The 7,850-nt window shown below is 38.5% G+C and overlaps 1 long non-coding RNA gene across 2 annotated transcripts; it reads left to right on the top strand.

Moving 5' to 3' along the window:
• Positions 1-3,207: 3,207 nt before the first annotated feature.
• On the top strand, positions 3,208-6,372 carry LOC116169291. 2 transcript variants are annotated; one of them, XR_004144927.1, is made up of 5 exons: positions 3,208-3,378; positions 3,623-3,777; positions 4,071-4,563; positions 4,615-5,955; positions 6,087-6,372. It is a non-coding gene; the product is annotated as an uncharacterized LOC116169291 (long non-coding RNA). The 2 variants fall into 2 exon arrangements; XR_004144926.1 differs by having other exon boundaries at positions 4,615-6,372.
• Positions 6,373-7,850: the final 1,478 nt, after the last annotated feature.

Genomic DNA, 7,850 nt, shown 5'->3' with positions numbered 1-7,850 from the left:
TAGGTTTCTTCGAAGGCGTGAAGGTGTACTCCGGAAGAACTTCACGAAGTGCCCACGGGAACGGTGAGAAACAGGGGTACGGGACAAAACGGGATTTCCAAAAGACGGTAACATATAAATAAAAAGTACAAATTCTGCACGCACAACTCTTGTGCAAATAAAGCGCACTCTTGTGCAAATAAAGCGCACTTTTAGCACCCCGACGAAATTTGCCAATTGAACAGGGTAAAGGATTTTAAATGAAGACGCCGTGCTTACTGCTTGTTATTTAGACAATAGCTTGATGATTGTTACAACCCAATAGAAAGATATTTGGAATTATAACTGAAATCGAAAAAATGTTGGAGAGGAGGGCAGAAGGAATTAATTCCCGCTGTTGAGACATTTCATTAGAATATCATGGATAAAGTCAGTCTCCTCTAGAGGTAAGAGGGGTGGTCGTTGATAGAAAACAGTGCCTTTTGTTGCGACTTTCAATTAGAGTAGGTTACCTATTGCACAATGATTTTATTTTTCCTGTGGATGGATTCAACTTACGTCGGTAAATTTATATGACGTGTTGTGCAATAATTTTTTTCTTGCGTAAACACAAAATTCAAGTAGTCTCAAACACGTATTCTAATTTTCTTGGCACCTTCCTCGTAGAAACTCTTCTAATCACCTTATTTTCACGGATCGCGTTTACAAACCCAAAAAGTTACTATATTTTGAACCACGCAGTTGATGCTACCCTGAGCCAAAAACATATGCCTTAAATCTCAATGAAATCTGTCTTCTCTGGATCCGTCCCCACTCTTTTCCATTTGGGAAGAACGCCCACAAAATGGTACTAATAAGTTAACGCGGCCATCTTTAATAATTAGCTCATTTGATTCGTTTAGCTTCACGAATTACGCGTGCTAGCGCCATAAATAAAACCTACGGCCTTTTAATTTTGCAGATTCATCGCTTTCCATGGGCTCGAAATTAGAGAATGAAATTTTGACTTAGCTGTCCTAGGCACAGAAACCCCATTAAGATAGTCTTATCTACTGTCAACGCCTGACCGACTGACGCCGTCAACTTCCGTAAGCCATTAAACTGTCGCACACGCACACGTAAATAAATACATCGTATGAGTAATGTTACATAAATTACATAATTGTGATTAACATAGCGTCCGCTTAAATCGGAAATGATATAACTGAAAATATTGCATCGATCCTTCTAGGACATTCTCGAGGCGCCATCAAGTCGATAATTAGTCACCGACGATAAGGAATGAAATCGGACGTGACTCATTCTTTCTATGAAAGATGATATGTCTTCCAGATTTTCCGAGAAAGTTTATCATTTTCAGCATATACAGGGTCCTGCAACAGTGGGTTCGGAACACCCTGTATCATTAAATCCAACTTTCTCATTATCAAGGTGTTGCCTTTTGTTGAAATTAAGATTATTCATCAAATGTTTTTCTTAACTTCAAAATCATGGTAGCTACGATTCATCAAAGTGAACATTGACAAAAAATCAAAAAGTGAATTGGTTTCCATAAATATACAGGGTGTTTTATTTTCAAAAATCAGTTATTTATTGACACCGTAAAATGGGACGCCCTGTCCATTCAAAAATAATTTCTGCAGATGCGCAATAGTTGACATATTTGCACAAAAGGTTTTCTTATATTTTTTACCAAGTTCGTGCTAGGAAAGATCAACGCACTATTTGCAGGACCTTGTAGGTATACGCAAATTGGATTGTGATCAGCCTCAATCCTAAAATTGATGGTGAAGTGATAAATAGTAAAACTCGCGCTCGCGTTACAAATTTTCGTGTATAATAATATAATAATGAACTGATATGAAGCAATCTAAGTATTTAAGGACCGTTTTCATTTAGCTTCTCGTTAATACCTAATGTTAATTCCTGGCGAAAATTACTGATTTAATTTTATATAAATAAATGTCAAATGACAATTCCCAGTAGAAAAAAAAAGAAAATAATGTCATTTAACCTTGGTCAATGGTCAACGAAACCTCGAACTTTTTGTATGAAACTAATTTATAGTTAAATATAATATCAAGGGCATCAAAAAACTGTGAGAATTTCTATATTACACTTACCGCACCACGATTACTGTAACAAAGCGCTTACCTGAAACAAACAAAATAAGTGTTATTATTACTAACAATTTAGTTTTTAGGTGTATAAAACGGAGTCCAACAAAACTGTGTACATTCTAGTTTGCACTTTAAAAAGTTAGACACCACGCCACGTATGTAATTTTTTAGTGCCGGGAAAAATCAATGTCCGAAAACGATGTGCGTCGGTGACACAATTTTCGGTCAATTGAGATATGAATTTATAAAAAGAGGAGATTGCACCTCTGTTTACAAAAGAACGAGGTGAATAATGACCTAGTTTCATGTGGAACGCGACACACCCCCTAATAAAAAGCCACCTTCAGATTTCCCGATAATTGAAAAGCGGTCAGGAAATTCCGTCGCGTTGACAATAAGTTACTTTACCAAGGGTCACTATTCATTAAATTATTTATAAATCGATAAATAATCAATCGCTACTGAAGGTTATGTTTACTCATGTATTACTAATCCAACTTTTCGACGTTAAAAGTTCGTTTTATGTCAATCCGTTTGTTTGCTTACCTAACAAACTGTTAATAAATGGTATGTACTATTATAGTATTCGTGGAATATATGAAGTTTGGAACGGACGGAGCGATGGTTCTTTCATTTAATTTCGGGCCTTTTTAAGTGCAAGGCTAATCAATCGGCTACTTAAAATCATTGCCGATAAATTAAGTGATTTTTGCATGACATATTAGGGACCTTGATTATATTTTAGTTGTAAAAAATTGACGCATTTTTAACTGGAAAATATTAGAAAAGTGCTAACGTTCGAAAATTCAGCGGCGAAATCATGTGAGCCAATTCGATGACCGTCAGAGCACTAGTATTTGGGGTTAGGAAACTTGTACAAGTCTGCAGTCTCGGTCTCCGTCAATGACAGTAATCGGGGTACGTGGTTAATGGGATTGTGTGTTGAGAATTAATTGAGCAGCTTAGAACAAGATTACCATCTTTTGAATTTATTATAATGGTACAATTACCACTCAGTTATAGCATGGTCTTTGGTTATAGATAGCTATCATTACATCCATCCTAAATAAACAAATTTTGAATTTTTGCCTATTAGAAACATCTTATACTTACATTCGAAATCGAGAATAGAGGTAATTGTGGCAATTGGTTTCTAATTTATAATGTGGAACTGTGAGGAAGATTCGGTAACTTGAAATTAGAATTAGAGTAGAATAACCACTTTTGCAAAATGACATCGGCAGGAACCCAAAACTCTCGAACATCATTCATGCTTAAGGTATGTAGTAAGAAAGAGAAAAAAATAAGCTTTTTAATGATGTATCACATGACCTATTGCTCTTTAGCAAAATTTAAGATGGCGGTCGAACTCAAAAACTATGCGTTACAAAATTTTTTTAACCTCAAAATATGTGACATAATAAGTCAAACGGAAGCGTTCTAATTTTCATGTCTATATCTCAAATAGTTTGAGCGTGAGAGCTTTGGTTCCTTCTTTAATAGCGACCCTGTATTTGTTTAAGGACTTAAGTACCCGTAGTGGAGAACCATAATCCAACCTCAACAATCGCAAAGCTAAAGAGGGTTCGTTCGGTATTATGAAGGAAAGTGCAGGAGAACAGCTACCATGAATCATTTCGCCTGGGGAAGTCACTGTCCTATAAAAATGATCTCCCTGGTAAGAAAAATTTTATGCCGTTAAACAGAATCTCGTATATAGAACTGTTACTTGCAGTAGGTACACATATACACATTTATTATTTTCAAGGTTTGAATGTAAAAAAAATCGTCTTATTATAGGCGCTTATAAATAGATCTATGTGCAGATAGCCATGAAATTGACACTCACTTTGGCACGCGCTCAAAAAATTGGCAAAGCATATGTTTCGTACGATGCAATTTTGAACACTCAAAAGTATTTTTATCTGTAAAGTTGACACGTTCATAAGGAATTGTTTATTTCGTTTCCAGGCGGGATGAAGTGTGGGAGCATCTTAATCAAATAGAATTTCCCTGTCCAAGGTGAGAGTCCAGGGCATTCAAATTGATTCGAGGCTATTTTTAAACAGAGAATATAGAAAGGGAGAGCTTCAACAACTCAGGACCCAGTAGTCGTACATGTCGAAAAGTGTCTCTACTGTTTGAGTTCGAGAGATAGGTATCTAGCATTTATGTTCACTAGTTTTTTGATTTCTTATTTTTATTAACAGTTCTGTGAAAAAATGACACAACGTATTCAATGTAGTTTAAAACTATTTTGTGATTCATGGCGAAAATGTGCTTTTTCATGTTCAAAATTATTTGGTTCAAAATGATGGGAAATACGAAAGATATATGTACGTTTTGAGTACAAATGCGATATCTACTTTTTTATCTCTATTTTTGTATATAACATACTGCAAGCCAGCGGGGCAGGGGTTTGTAGCAGTTACGCCAATGAAACTACAGTCGAATGGATCACGATGTAAGTTGGGTTTTCGGTTTTGCCTTCGGATAAAAAAAACTTTTTTCGTAGCAAAGAATCGAACCCTAGCCGCCCGAGTGCAATCCGGGTATCCTTACCACTAGACCATTGTCGCACACATTAATTCGTGGCTGAACTACAAACGCCAACCTAACACCACCGCGACAACAACGAGTACCACGTCACCGCCACCTACTCCAGCAAGTACATCCGGCCGTCGGCGTCGGCGGGACCTGTCACCTCGCTCGACTCGGCCCCGCTATCAACCCCTGCCACAGGGACTTTTTTGCGACACCTGACCCGCCATCGGCCGAACTTCCGCAATAAAGGGGTCGGTATAAATACGGAAACCCAAATGCCAAGAAGCCACGTCTGTGTCGTTCAGACCAGACCACCTGCATCGGCTTCTACCTACTGATCCGGAACAAAGATCACAAAACCTTCCCCATAAATTTCATTTAGTATACAAAGATATAAGTATTTAATGGCGACATGTTTCGGAAAATGCCATCATCAGGTCAACATAGAGATCGACCGAAAACGGTACATGGTTGAATTCCATAAAATTTAAAAGGTACAAAAACCCTGAAGGGGAAAAAGTCCTAGACAAGTTAAGGGTCTACAACCCTGAAGGGAGGAGTCGACAGAGAAAAATTGGGGATTATTCCATAATATTTAATAAAAAATTTAAAAAACGCGTACCCAGTAGGTAGAACTTGTTGAGTATCCATTCTCCTAGGGAAGCTCGAAATGGGGTAAATGATAATCCGGAACAAAGATCACAAATATTGAAAAAAAACGACCGAAGACGCCATAACTGTAAAAGCCGGTAATTAAATTGACTTACAAACGGCGATGGATTAAGATGACAATCAAGTCATGTGATTGTGAACTGCAGTTTTGTACCCCGATGCGTTAGTGGTGCTAAAAACCACCTAGCGTCGGATTGCAGCAGCAAGCTATAGAAGAAAGAGCCACAACATCAAACTCTCCATTAACAGCACCTGTCGCACAACCAACCCGGATGAGCTCTAGCCGAACCGCAGCGCTACAGAATCATGTCCCTTCTAGCTCTGTGTAAGATCTTCGAAAAGGTGCTACTGGCGAAACTGCAACCCAACATAAAACCTGGGAAGTTCGGGTTTCGTAGACAACATGCTACAACCCTACAAGTTATCCGTCTTGTTGCTCTGAAGTCTACAACAGAGCCCAGGTCACCGTAGCTCCGTCGTTTGATAACGAAAAGGCATGGCCTGCTAGGCAAGATACATCATACCCAGTCACCCACTCAGTTTCTAGACTGATCAGAATAGAAAACCAATTGTCGAATGAAACACCTGCCGTCACTGGAGTGCCACAAGGAGGGAGTCTATCGCCAACATTGTTTAACATGTACGTGAACGACATCCCACAAGCCCCCAACGTCGGCATTGCTCTGCACGCTGACGCCCTCCGCGTAGACGCTACGTTGTACAACCCGTTGGTGGCTTAAACTAAACGCATCTAAGACCCATTCATTTCAGTTTCTGGATTCTGTGCCTACAAACCCCAATGGTGACTGGGATCAGAAAATCGCATGGCTCCAAGAAAAACGGGCACCCTACCTACCATAAGGAGGAACAAGATATACCAATAACAACAAGCTTTAAGCAGTAGAAACTTTATAGCTAGTGCTGCTGGAATATGGATGGCCAGTTGCGGCCATCTAGCTCACCAATCGACGCCTACCTGTGTATATTTGTACATAATGTACAACATGTATTATAGTGTTAGGTTTCGTTGTTAATAAACGCCTTCGTCGTTAATTGTTCCGCGATACGGTAACATTTCATTTTTGCAAAATGTGTCATTCAAAAATTTTTTTCGCTTTAGAGCTACTGAGAGTTTTACTTTCTTATCTTATACGTTGTTTTATGGTGGTCTTTTATAATTAAAACGTAAAACGCAAACGCAACCTCAATTTGATAAATGCGGGTAGAAACATAGTGGAGCAAGTCATCTCGACATTCACTGGGCCACGCATCGCGCTGTTTATTTCGCTTCGCACTTTGCGCAGAGTTGTTAAAACACAGTGGAGCTTGGAAACTGTTGAAAGACCTCTCACTTACTATACAGTGCGTTCGAGTCATCTTATTGATCTTAATATCTGTTTTATTAGACGAGAAGCGGAAAATTTGTCAAATATAGTTTTACAGACATTATGATCTATCCGAACGCATATTGAAATTTCCGGTTAAACCGGAAATCGTAGCAACTTTTGTTTTTTGAATGCAATGCCTATGTTTTTTAAATATATTTGAAAAGAGCAATCAATTTTCTGCGCGACAACATAACATATGCATATGGTTCATACGAGTATACAAAAAAAAGATGGAGAAATTCGTGATACAGTATTTAAAAATTTTATGAAATCCAGCATGTCAAGGGCCATATCACACAGAAAATACCTACAATAACTTGTTCAATGTTTCGTTTTGAAGATATACTTTTGGGCAATCCGTAATACAGCAGGCATCGCGCATCCTAACAGCACACGGCATGCTAGATTCCATAAATTTTCTAAATATTAAATAACGAATTTCTCTATTTTTTGTAAGTCAACCATATGCATATTTTTTGTCGTACAGCAAATTGATTCCTCATTTGAAATATCGTAAAAAAATAGGCATTACATTTGAAAAACAAAAGTTGCATCGATTTTCGATTAAACCGGAAGTGTTATCGGAATTTTGAATATGCGATCGGGTAGATCTTAATGTCATATATAAAATTATAATTAACAAATTTTTGGTAGCTCGCCAAATAAAAAAGATATTGAGGTGACTTTTTTTTCTCGAACACACTGTACATGCAACAATCGTTTTAGCATTGAGAGAACCAATCACGAAGCGAGTTTCAAGCAACTCTTGCTCCACTATGTTTCTACACGTAATCGAGGATGCACGATTGTGCACTGATGGGTGCATGGGATTGTTGCATACACGGTACACCCTCTAGCTAGGGAGGGCGTGGGGCCCCCGGTGAGTTACCTAAGCAATTGGCGATGATCGCGGATAAGCAGTTGCAACGTTTGTTAACTCTCGGGGGCATAAGACGAGCGCAGTTATCCTGAATGATGCCATGCCAACCCCTATGCTCTTTTACATAGATTACAGAGGGGCGTATTTAATGAACGGTGGGTATACAGTAGATTTTCCGCACCTTAACCTTACGGGTCTTCGTCTTGCCGTCATCTCTTTATTGGCAAGTGAGCATTTCGATTTCTTTCATAGAAACGTGCAAAATAA

Source organism: Photinus pyralis, unplaced genomic scaffold (genome assembly GCF_008802855.1).
Source record: "Photinus pyralis isolate 1611_PpyrPB1 unplaced genomic scaffold, Ppyr1.3 Ppyr1.4_LG4, whole genome shotgun sequence".
NCBI lineage: Eukaryota > Metazoa > Arthropoda > Insecta > Coleoptera > Lampyridae > Photinus > Photinus pyralis.
The sequence above is the reverse complement of the archived record's forward strand: the minus strand, read 5'-3'. Positions and strand labels throughout refer to the sequence as shown.